This window comes from Hypanus sabinus, unplaced genomic scaffold, assembly GCF_030144855.1.
Source record: "Hypanus sabinus isolate sHypSab1 unplaced genomic scaffold, sHypSab1.hap1 scaffold_2300, whole genome shotgun sequence".
In the NCBI taxonomy this organism is placed as follows: Eukaryota; Metazoa; Chordata; class Chondrichthyes; order Myliobatiformes; family Dasyatidae; genus Hypanus; species Hypanus sabinus.
The window spans coordinates 22,301-33,487 of NW_026780414.1; the positions used below are offsets into that span (position 1 = coordinate 22,301).

The 11,187-nt window shown below is 54.8% G+C and overlaps 1 long non-coding RNA gene across 1 annotated transcript; it reads left to right on the top strand.

The window, feature by feature from the left end:
* The first annotated feature begins 2,776 nt into the window (after positions 1 to 2,776).
* Positions 2,777 to 9,248, top strand: LOC132387874 (uncharacterized). Its single transcript, XR_009510070.1, has 3 exons — positions 2,777 to 2,942; positions 3,098 to 3,265; positions 3,430 to 9,248. It is a non-coding gene; the product is annotated as an uncharacterized LOC132387874 (long non-coding RNA).
* The last annotated feature ends 1,939 nt before the right edge of the window (positions 9,249 to 11,187 follow it).

The following is an 11,187-nucleotide window of genomic DNA, read 5'->3' on the forward strand; positions in this document are numbered from 1 at the left end:
GATCTCCCTCCCCGTCCCCCTTCCTCCAGTGGGATCTCCACCCTGTCCCCCTTCCTCCTGTGGGATCTCTTCTCCCCATCCCCCTTCCTCCTGTGGGGTCTCTCTTCCCCGTCCCCCTTCCTCCTGTGGGGTCTCTCCTCCCGTTCCCCTTCCTCCTGTGGGGTCTCTCCTCCCAGTCCCCCTTCCTCCTGTAGGATCTCTCCTCCCCGTCCCCCTTCCTCCTGTGGGTTCTCTCCTCCCCGTCCCCCTTCCTGCTGTGGGATCTCTGCTCTTCGTCCCAATTCCTCCTGTGGTATCTCTCCTCCCGGTCCCCGTTCCTCCTGTGGGATCTCTTCTCTCCATCCCCCTTCCAGCTGTTGGGTCTCTCCTCCCCGTCCCCCTTCCTCCTGTGGGATCTCCCCTCTCCGTCCCCCTTCCTCCTGTGGGGTCTCTCCTCTCCGTCCCCCTTCCAGCTGTGGGGTCTCTCCTCCACGTCCCCCTTCCTCCTGTGGGATCTCCCCTCTCCGTCCCCCTTCCTCCTGTGGGGTCTTTCGTCCCCGTCCCCCTTCCTCCTGTGGGGTCTTTCGTCCCCGTCCCCCTTCCTCCTGTGGGGTCTCTCGTCCCCGTCCCCATTCATCCTGTGGGGTCTCTCGTCCCCGTCCCCCTTCCTCCTGTGGGATCTCCCCTCCCCGTCCCCCTTCCTCCTGTGGGATCTCCCCTCCCCGTCCCCCTTCCTCCTGTGGGATCTCCCCTCCCCTTCCCCCTTCCACCTGTGGGATCTCTCTTCCCCATCCCCTTCCACCTGTGGGATCTCTCTTCCCTATCCCCTTCCTCCTGTGGGATCTCTCTTCCCCATCCCCCTTCCTCCAAGATGCTATGGTAAACGAGATAGAATTGCGATCACTATCTCCAAAATGCTGTCCCACTGAGAGATCTGACACCTGACCAGGTTCGTTTCCCAAAACCAGATCAAGTACAGCCTCTCCTCTTGTAGGCTTATGTACATATTGCTTCAAGAAACTTTCCTGAACACACTTCACAAACTCCACCCCATCGACACCCCTCTCTCTAGGGAGCTGCTAATCAATAGTTGGGAAATTAAAATCTCCCACTTCAACAACCCTGTTATTACTCCTTTCCAGAATCGGTCTCCCTATCTGCTCCTCGATGTCCCTGTTACTGTTGGGTGGTCTATACAATACACCCAGTAGAGTTATTGACCCCTTCCTGTTTCTAACTTCCACCCACTGAGACTTACTCAGACACAGACAATCATTTATTTTATTCATCATACTCCTTGCATTAAAATAGACACATCTCAACCCATCGGACCGAGTGCCTCCCTTCTCTATCACCTGCGTATCCTCCCTTTCACACTGTCTCCAAATTCTCTCTATTTGTGAGCCGACCTTCCTCTCCTCCGTCACATCAATTTGCTTCCCTCCCCCCAGCAATTCTAGTTGAAACTCTCCCCACTAGCCTTAGCAAACCTTGCTGTCAGGATATTGTTCCCCCTGGGATTCAAGTGCAACCCGTCCTTTCTGTGCAGGTCACACCTGCTCCAAAAGAGGTCCCAATGATCCAGAAATCTGAATCCCTGCCTCCTGCTCCAATCCCTCGGCCACGCGTTTATCCTCCGCCTCATCCTAATCTTATTCTCACTGTCACGTGGGACAGGCAGTAATTCCGAGATCACTACCTTTGAGGTCCTGCTTCTCAAATTACTTCCGAACACCCTGTAGTCTGTTTTCAGGACCTCTTCCCTTTTCCTACCAATGTCACTGGTACCAATATGTACCACGACCTCCAGTTGTTCTCCCTCCCACTGCAGGATATCTTGGACGTGATCAGGAACATCCTGGCCCTGGGAACTGGGAGGCAAACTACCATCCGAGTTTCTTTACTGCGTCCACAGAATCGTCTGTCTGACCCCCTAACTATAGTCCCCTATCTCTGCTGCCATCCTCTTCCTTTCCCCACCCTCCTGAGCCACAGGGCCAGACGGTGCCTGAGGTGCAGCTGTTGTTGCTCCCTCTCCAGCAGTACTCGAACCGGAGTACTTATTGTCAAGGGGAACAGCCACTGGGGTATTCACTAGTACCTGCTTCTTGCCCTTCCCTCTCCTGACTGTGACCCAGTTCCTCGGTCTCCCGTGGCCCCGGTGTGACCACCTGCCTGTAACTCCTCTCTATCACCTCCTCGCTCTCCCTGACCAGACGAAGGTCATCGAGCTGCATCTCCAGTTCCCTAACTCGGTCCCTAAGGAACTGCAGCTCGACACACCGGGTGCAGATGTTGCCGTCCGGGAGGCTGGGAGTCTCCAGGATCTCCCACATCTGACACCAAGCACAGAAACCCAGCCTCACACACATACTCTCTGTCTGTATTGTAAACAGATAACCTACCTCGCCTCGACCCTTCATCGCCGAAGCCCCGTTGAGCCAAAGCCTTCCTACTCTGTCTCCCGCTCCTCTGACGCTCGCTCTGTAAATCTGTCTTCCTTTTAAACTCTTCTCGCTGTTCTCACTGGCCGACCTGCCCAGTCGTGCTGAAGAAAATATCAGTAATTGTGTTACTGATAAACACTGGGGATTTGTACCGTCTCCTGTCTCTCTGTGTCCTTCACCCTCACTCTCTCTCATCTCCAGACTGTGGGAGGTTGTGTTTACAGTCACTGGGTGTCTGACTCTGAACATTAATGTGATCAGTAATTGTGTTACTGATAAACACTGGGGATTTGTATCGTCTCCTGTCTCTCTGTGTCCTTCACCCTCACTCTCTCTCATCTCCAGGCTGAGCAATGTCGGTCTCACAGATTCTGGTGCCGAGGATCTCGTCTCCGCTCTCAGTACAAACCCATCACTGACGGGGCTGTACCTGAGTGATAATAAACTGGGAGATTCAGGAGTGAAACTGGTGTCTGCGGCTCTGAGGAACCCGGAGTGTAAAATACAGAAACTGTGGTAAGTACCAGACTGTGGGAGATTGTGTTTACAGTCACTGGGTGTCTGACACTGAACATTAATGTGATCAGTAATTGTGTTACTGATAAACACTGGGGATTTGTACCGTCTCCTGTCTCTCTGTGTCCTTCACCCTCACTCTCTCTCATCTCCAGGCTGGGGGATGTCGGTCTCACAGATTCTGGTGCCGAGGATCTCGTCTCCGCTCTCAGTACAAACCCATCACTGACGGGGCTGAACCTGAGATCAAACTCTCTGACAGACCGATCTGTCCCCGGTCTCCACCGCCTCATACTGACCCTCCCGAGTCTGAAGCTGATCCTGTGAGTGTTTGTGTTAATGTTCAATGTGATAAAATATCAGCGGATCCGCGGGTTTTCTGGTGATATTTGTCTGTGAGTGTCGTTGAAACATTAACCCCGGTCCCCTGTTACTGACACTGTTGTGTGATCTGTTTATTCCATCTTCATTCTCCCATCTGTTTCAGGCTGTGGGGGAATCGGTTCAGTGAGACCGGGAAGAAGGAACTGAGATCTCTACAGGAACCCAGACCCAGACTGACAGTGACCGTGTGAACATCTGAATGTGGAGAATCGGTTCAGTGAGACCGGGATGAAGGAACTGAGATCTCTACGGGAACCCAGACCCGGACTGATGGTGGATCTGTGAACATCTGAATGTGGTGAATCGGTTCAGTGAGACTGGGATGAAGGAACTGAGATCTCTACAGGAACCCAGACCCGGACTGACAGTGGATCTGTGAACATCTGAATGTGGTGAATCGGTTCAGTGAGACCGGGATGAAGGAACTGAGATCTCTACGGGAACCCAGACCCGGACTGACAGTGGATCTGTGAACATCTGAATGTGGGGAATCGGTTCAGTGAGACCGGGATGAAGGAACTGAGATCTCTACAGGAACCCAGACCCGGACTGAGAGGGGATCTGTGAACATCTGAATGTGGTGAATCGGTTCAGTGAGACCGGGAGGAAGGAACTGAGATCTCTACAGGAACCCAGACCCGGACTGATGGTGGATCTGTGAACATCTGAATGTGGTGAATCGGTTCACTGAGACCGGGATGAAGGAACTGAGATCTCTGCAGGAACCCAGACCCGGACTGATGGTGGATCTGTGAACATCTGAATGTGGTGAATCGGTTCAGTGAGACCGGGATGAAGGAACTGAGATCTCTACAGGAACCCAGACCCGGACTGAGAGTGGATCTGTGAACATCTGAATGTGGAGAATCGGTTCAGTGAGACCGGGATGAAGGAACTGAGATCTCTACAGGAACCCAGACCCAGACTGAGAGTGGATCTGTGAACATCTGAATGTGGTGAATCGGTTCAGTGAGACCGGGATGAAGGAACTGAGATCTCTACGGGAACCCAGACCCGGACTGATGGTGGATCTGTGAACATCTGAATGTGGGGAATCGGTTCAGTGAGACCGGGATGAAGGAACTGAGATCTCTACAGGAACCCAGACCCGGACTGAGAGTGGATCTGTGAACATCTGAATGTGGGGAATCGGTTCAGTGAGACCGGGGAGAAGGAACTGAGATCTCTACAGGAACCCAGACCCGGACTGATGGTGGATCTGTGAACATCTGAATGTGGTGAATCGGTTCAGTGAGACCAGGATGAAGGAACTGAGATCTCTACAGGAACCCAGACCCGGACTGAGAGTGGATCTGTGAACATCTGAATGTGGAGAATCGGTTCAGTGAGACCGGGATGAAGGAACTGAGATCTCTACGGGAACCCAGACCCGGACTGATGGTGGATCTGTGAACATCTGAATGTGGTGAATCGGTTCAGTGAGACCGGGATGAAGGAACTGAGATCTCTACGGGAACCCAGACCCGGACTGACAGTGGATCTGTGAACATCTGAATGTGGGGAATCGGTTCAGTGAGACCGGGATGAAGGAACTGAGATCTCTACAGGAACCCAGACCCGGACTGAGAGGGGATCTGTGAACATCTGAATGTGGTGAATCGGTTCAGTGAGACCGGGAGGAAGGAACTGAGATCTCTACAGGAACCCAGACCCGGACTGATGGTGGATCTGTGAACATCTGAATGTGGGGAATCGGTTCAGTGAGACCGGGATGAAGGAACTGAGATCTCTACAGGAACCCAGACCCGGACTGATGGTGGATCTGTGAACATCTGAATGTGGTGAATCGGTTCAGTGAGACCGGGAGGAAGGAACTGAGATCTCTACAGGAACCCAGACCCGGACTGATGGTGGATCTGTGAACATCTGAATGTGGTGAATCGGTTCAGTGAGACCGGGATGAAGGAACTGAGATCTCTGCAGGAACCCAGACCCGGACTGATGGTGGATCTGTGAACATCTGAATGTGGGGAATCGGTTCAGTGAGACCGGGATGAAGGAACTGAGATCTCTACAGGAACCCAGACCCGGACTGATGGTGGATCTGTGAACATCTGAATGTGGTGAATCGGTTCAGTGAGACCGGGAGGAAGGAACTGAGATCTCTACAGGAACCCAGACCCGGACTGAGAGTGGATCTGTGAACATCTGAATGTGGGGAATCGGTTCAGTGAGACCGGGATGAAGGAACTGAGATCTCTACAGGAACCCAGACCCGGACTGATGGTGGATCTGTGAACATCCGAATGTGCGAACATCCCCGCCCGCGGGATGGGGACATTTGGCCGACTCCCCGCCCTCCCCTTTAACTCCCGCCCTTACCTTTAACGGCCGCGCGCCTGGTTCAACTTTCAACGGTTTTAACGGACCCGGCTCGGGCCTCGCGCTGTGTGCGTCGCTCGCAGCGGTCCCGCAATGACGTGTTTCCGCCTGCTGTCCGGCGGGGCAGCTTCCGCCGGAAGTGCGTATTGGAGACTCCCCACGTGGCACCCCGGGGAATTACCCGGACAGGAAGAGCCCGGGGTCCAGGGCTCAGTCTGGGACACCGGTGTCCCGGGGTGGGGGGGATGATCCCGGGAGAGAATCCTTTTGCCCCCTTTGCTGAGGACGGTGCATTCGGCAGCCTGGCCGATATAATGATGTTAAATGGACAAATCCCTCGGCAGTGACCCTGGATCTGCAGCGATCCCGGACACGGCCCTGAAGTGTGATTTTATAATCATCGGTTCCCCGATGCAGAGTGACGGAGAGAAACGGGACTGATTATTCAACCGGTCACTCCTTGTCTCCGGTCAGTTAATTGTGTGTGACTGTGAGTGAGTCGGGAGCAGCTTATTTATTCCCGCACGTCAGCAGCTCACACATTGTTTCATTTACATTTGTAAATTTACTCACACCCGGGACCAGACACAGAGAGAATTGTCCTCCACACCGGCCCATCACACAGTCCCGGGGTAGACACAGAGTGAATCTCCCTCCACACCGTCAAATCACACACTCCCGGGGTCAGACACAGAGTGAATCTCCCTCCACACTGTCCCATCACACACTCCCGGGGTCAGACACAGAGTGAATCTCCCTCCACACCGCCCCATCACACACTCCCGGGGTCAGACACAGAGTGAATCTCCCTCCACACCGTCCCATCACACACTCCCGGGATCAGACACAGAGTGAATCTCCCTCCACACCGTCCCATCACACACTCCCGGGGTCAGACACAGAGTGAATCTCCCTCCGCACCGTCCCATCGCTCACTCCCGGGGTCAGACACAGAGTGAATCTCCCATAACACACTCCCGGGGTCAGACACAGAGTGAAGCTCCCTCCACACCGCCCCATCACACACTCCCGGGGTCAGACACAGAGTGAATCTCCCTCCACACCGTCCCATCACACACTCCCGGGGTCAGACACAGAGTGAATCTCCCTCCACACCGTCCCATCACACACTCCCGGGGTCAGACACAGAATGAATCTCCCTCCGCACCGTCCGATCACACACTCCCGGGGTCAGACACAGAGTGAATCTCCCTCCACACCGTCCCATCACACACTCCCGGGACCAGACACAGAGTGAATCTCCCTCCGCACCGTCCCATCACACACTCCCGGGGTCGGACACAGAGTGAATCTCCCTCCACACCGTCCGATCACACACTCCCGGGGTCAGACACAGAGTGAATCTCCCTCCACACCGTCCCATCACACACTCCCGGGGTCAGACACAGAGTGAATCTCCTTCCACACCGTCCCATCACACACTCCGGGGGTCAGACACAGAGTGAATCTCCCTCCACACCGTCCCATCTCACACTCCTGGGGTCAGACACAGAGTGAATCTCCCTCCACACTGTACCATCACACACTCCCGGGGTCAGACACAGAGTGAATCTCCCTGCACAACGTCCCATCACACACTCCCGGGGTCAGACACAGAGTGAATCTCCCTCCACACCGTCCCATCACACACACCCGGGGTCAGACACAGAGTGAATCTCCCTCCACACCGGCCCATCACACACTCCCGGGGTCAGACACAGAGTGAATCTCCCTCCGCACGGTCACATCACACACTCCCGGGGTCAGACACAGAGTGAATCTCCCTCCGCACCGTCCCATCACACTCTCCCGGGGTCAGACATAGAGTGAATCTCCCTCCACACCGTCCCATCACACTCTCCCGGGGTCAGACACAGAGTGAATCTCCCTCCACACCGTCCCATCACACACTCCTGGGGTCAGACACAGAGTGAATCTCCCTCCACACCGTCCCATCACACACTCCCTGGGTCAGACACAGAGTGAATCTCCCTCCACACCGTCCCATCACACACTCCCGGGGTCAGACACAGAGTTAATCTCCCTCCACACCGTCCCATCACACACTCCCGGGGTCAGAAAGAGAGTGAATCTCCCTCCACACCGTCAAATCACACACTCCCGGGGTCAGACACAGAGAATTGTCCTCCGCACCGGCCCATCACACACTCCCGGGTTCAGACACAGAGTGAATCTCCCTCCACACCGTCCCATCACACACTCCCGGGGACAGACACAGAGTGAATCTCCCTCCACACTGTCAAATCACACACTCCCGGGGTCAGACACAGAGTGAATCTCCCTCCGCACCGTCCCATCACACTCTCCCGGGGTCAGACACAGAGTGAATCTCCCTCCACACCGTCCCATCACACACTCCCGGGGACAGACACAGAGTGAATCTCCCTCCACACCGTCCCATCACACACTCCAGGGGTCAGACACTGAGTGAATCTCCCTCCACACTCTCCCGGGTTCAGACACAGAGTGAATCTCCCCCCACACCGTCCCATCACACACTCCCGGGGTCAGACACAGTGAATCTCCCTCCTCACCGTCCCATCACACACTCCCGGGGTCGGACAGAGTGAATCTCCCTCCACACCGTCCCATCACACACTCCCGGGGTCAGACACAGAGTGAATCTCCCTCCACACCGTCCCATCACACACTCCCGGGGTCAGACACAGAGTGAATCTCCCTCCACACTGTCCCATCACACACTCCCGGGGTCAGACACAGAGTGAATCTCACCCCGCACCGTCCCATCACACACTCCCAGGGTCAGACACAGAGTTAATCTCCCTCCACACCGTCCCATCACACACTTGCAATGCCAAACACACAGTGAAGCTCCGTCTGCACCATTCCATCACTCAATGAATTCCACCCTGCAAAGTCGCATTTCAAGGAAGCAGGCACCATCAATTTGCGGGAGACTCCCGGAACTCCCGGGAGAGGTGGGATGTCTGCAAGAGAGTAGCTCCTTAGCGGCCAGCCAGCTAGTTTAAATAGCGTTAGCTATGCGAATGAACGAATGACACCTGTTAAACTCACCTCAACAGTGATTTAATCCCCCATGGGCAATAGAAAAGTCACTGTTGCAAACAGTGCAGCGAGCCACATTGTCATTATTCCTGACCCCTATTAGGCAGGGGAACACTTCAGTGTAGTCTGGGGTGAAGTACGTTTTGTATTTTCTTTTTTTTTAAATACTCTGCCATGGAGCACTCCCTCCCTCTCCCTCCCCCTCTCAAAAAATCGATTTGCGGGAGATTGTATATAATTCGCAGGCCTCAGGGAGCTGCTATCAATATGCGGAAGACTCCCGGAACTTCCGGGAGAGGTGGGATGTCCGACGCTTCACTTGAAATGGCCGCTGAGGAGGGAGGGACGCGTTGATTTAAAATGGGCGAATCCTTGGTGAATGTGGCCGCCAGGGATGGAGTGAGACACTGACTTACAATGGCCACTGTCACGCACAGAATCTATGGCGAAGGAAGATGCGGTGCCCATGGATACAATCCCGGGATCGAGTGTGTTATTGATTGTAATAACAGCATTTTAATTTGTGTTTTATATTGTCTTGGGTGTTGTACATATGTTTTAAGTCCAATAATTTTGTCGGTGAATAATCTAATGTATATATCTCAGATATTCACACATACACATATACATGTGGGTTTTGGTGAGGAGAGTGAGGGGTTTGGGAGGAAGAGGAGTGACGGGACGAGGAGTGGACTGATGAGACGGTGAGCTGGCGAAGTCACTGACTCAATAGGGGACGGAGGCAAAGGGGCGAAAGACCATTTCCTTCACAAATAAGACGAACTGCAAGAAAGGGGGCGTGTTCGGAGACAAGGGGGAGCGGGGGAGTGGTCTGATTGGACAGTGTGGGGAGTGACGTTTTCAATAGTGGAGGATCAATGGGTGGTGAAGGGAGGGGGTGTGTCCGGAGACAAGGGGGAGCGGGGGGGGGGGGGGAGTGGTCTGATTGGACAGTGTGGGGAGTGGCGTTTTCAATAGTGGAGGATCAATGGGTGGTGAAGGGAGGGGGCGTGTCCGGAGACAAGGGGGAGCGGGGGGGGGGGGAGTGGTCTGATTGGACAGGGTGGGGAGTGACGTTTTCAATAGTGGAGGATCAATGGGTGGTGAAGGGAGGGGGCGTGTTCGGAGACAAGGGGGAGCGGGGGGGGGGGGGAGGAGGGAGTGCTCTGATTGGACAGTGTGGGGAGTGACGTTTTCAATAGTGGAGGATCAATGGGTGGTGACATTAATCGGACGGGAGGGAGTGCTCTGATTGGACAGTGTGGGGAGTGACGTTTTCAATAGTGGAGGATCAATGGGTGGTGAAGGGAGGTGGTGTGTCCGGAGACAAGGGGGAGCGGGGGGGGGGGGAGTGGTCTGATTGGACAGTGTGGGGAGTGACGTTTTCAATAGTGGAGGATCAATGGGTGGTGAAGGGAGGGGGCGTGTCCGGAGACAAGGGGGAGCGGGGGGGGGGAGTGGTCTGATTGGACAGGGTGGGGAGTGACGTTTTCAATAGTGGAGGATCAATGGGTGGTGAAGGGAGGGGGCGTGTTCGGAGACAAGGGGGAGCGGGGGGGGGAGGGAGTGGTCTGATTGGACAGGGTGGGGAGTGACGTTTTCAATAGTGGAGGATCAATGGCTGGTGACATTAATCGGACGGGAGGGAGTGCTCTGATTGGACAGTGTGGGGAGTGACGTTTTCAATAGTGGAGGATCAATGGGTGGTGAAGGGAGGGGGTGTGTCCGGAGACAAGGGGGAGCGGGGGGAGTGGTCTGATTGGACAGTGTGGGGAGTGACGTTTTCAATAGTGGAGGATCAATGGGTGGTGACCATTTCCTTCACAAATAAGACGAACTGCAAGAAAGGGGGCGTGTTCGGAGACAAGGGGGAGCGGGGGTGGTCTGATTGGACAGGGTGGGGAGTGACGTTTTCAATAGTGGAGGATCAATGGGTGGTGAAGGGAGGGGGCGTGTTCGGAGACAAGGGGGAGCGGGGGGAGTGCTCTGATTGGACAGTGTGGGGAGTGACGTTTTCAATAGTGGAGGATCAATGGGTGGTGACCATTTCCTTCACAAATAAGACGAACTGCAAGAAAGGGGGCGTGTTCGGAGACAAGGGGGAGCGGGGGGAGTGGTCTGATTGGACAGTGTGGGGAGTGACGTTTTCAATAGTGGAGGATCAGTGGTTGGTGAAGGGAGGGGGTGTGTCCGGAGACAAGGGGGAGCGGGGGGGGGGGGAGTGGTCTGATTGGACAGTTGGGGAGTGACGTTTTCAATAGTGGAGGATCAATGGGTGGTGACCATTTCCTTCACAAATAAGACGAACTGCAAGAAAGGGGGCGTGTTCGGAGACAAGGGGGAGCGGGGGTGGTCTGATTGGACAAGGTGGGGAGTGACGTTTTCAATAGTGGAGGATCAATGGGTGGTGAAGGGAGGGGGCGTGTTCGGAGACAAGGGGGAGCGGGGGAGTGCTCTGATTGGACAGTGT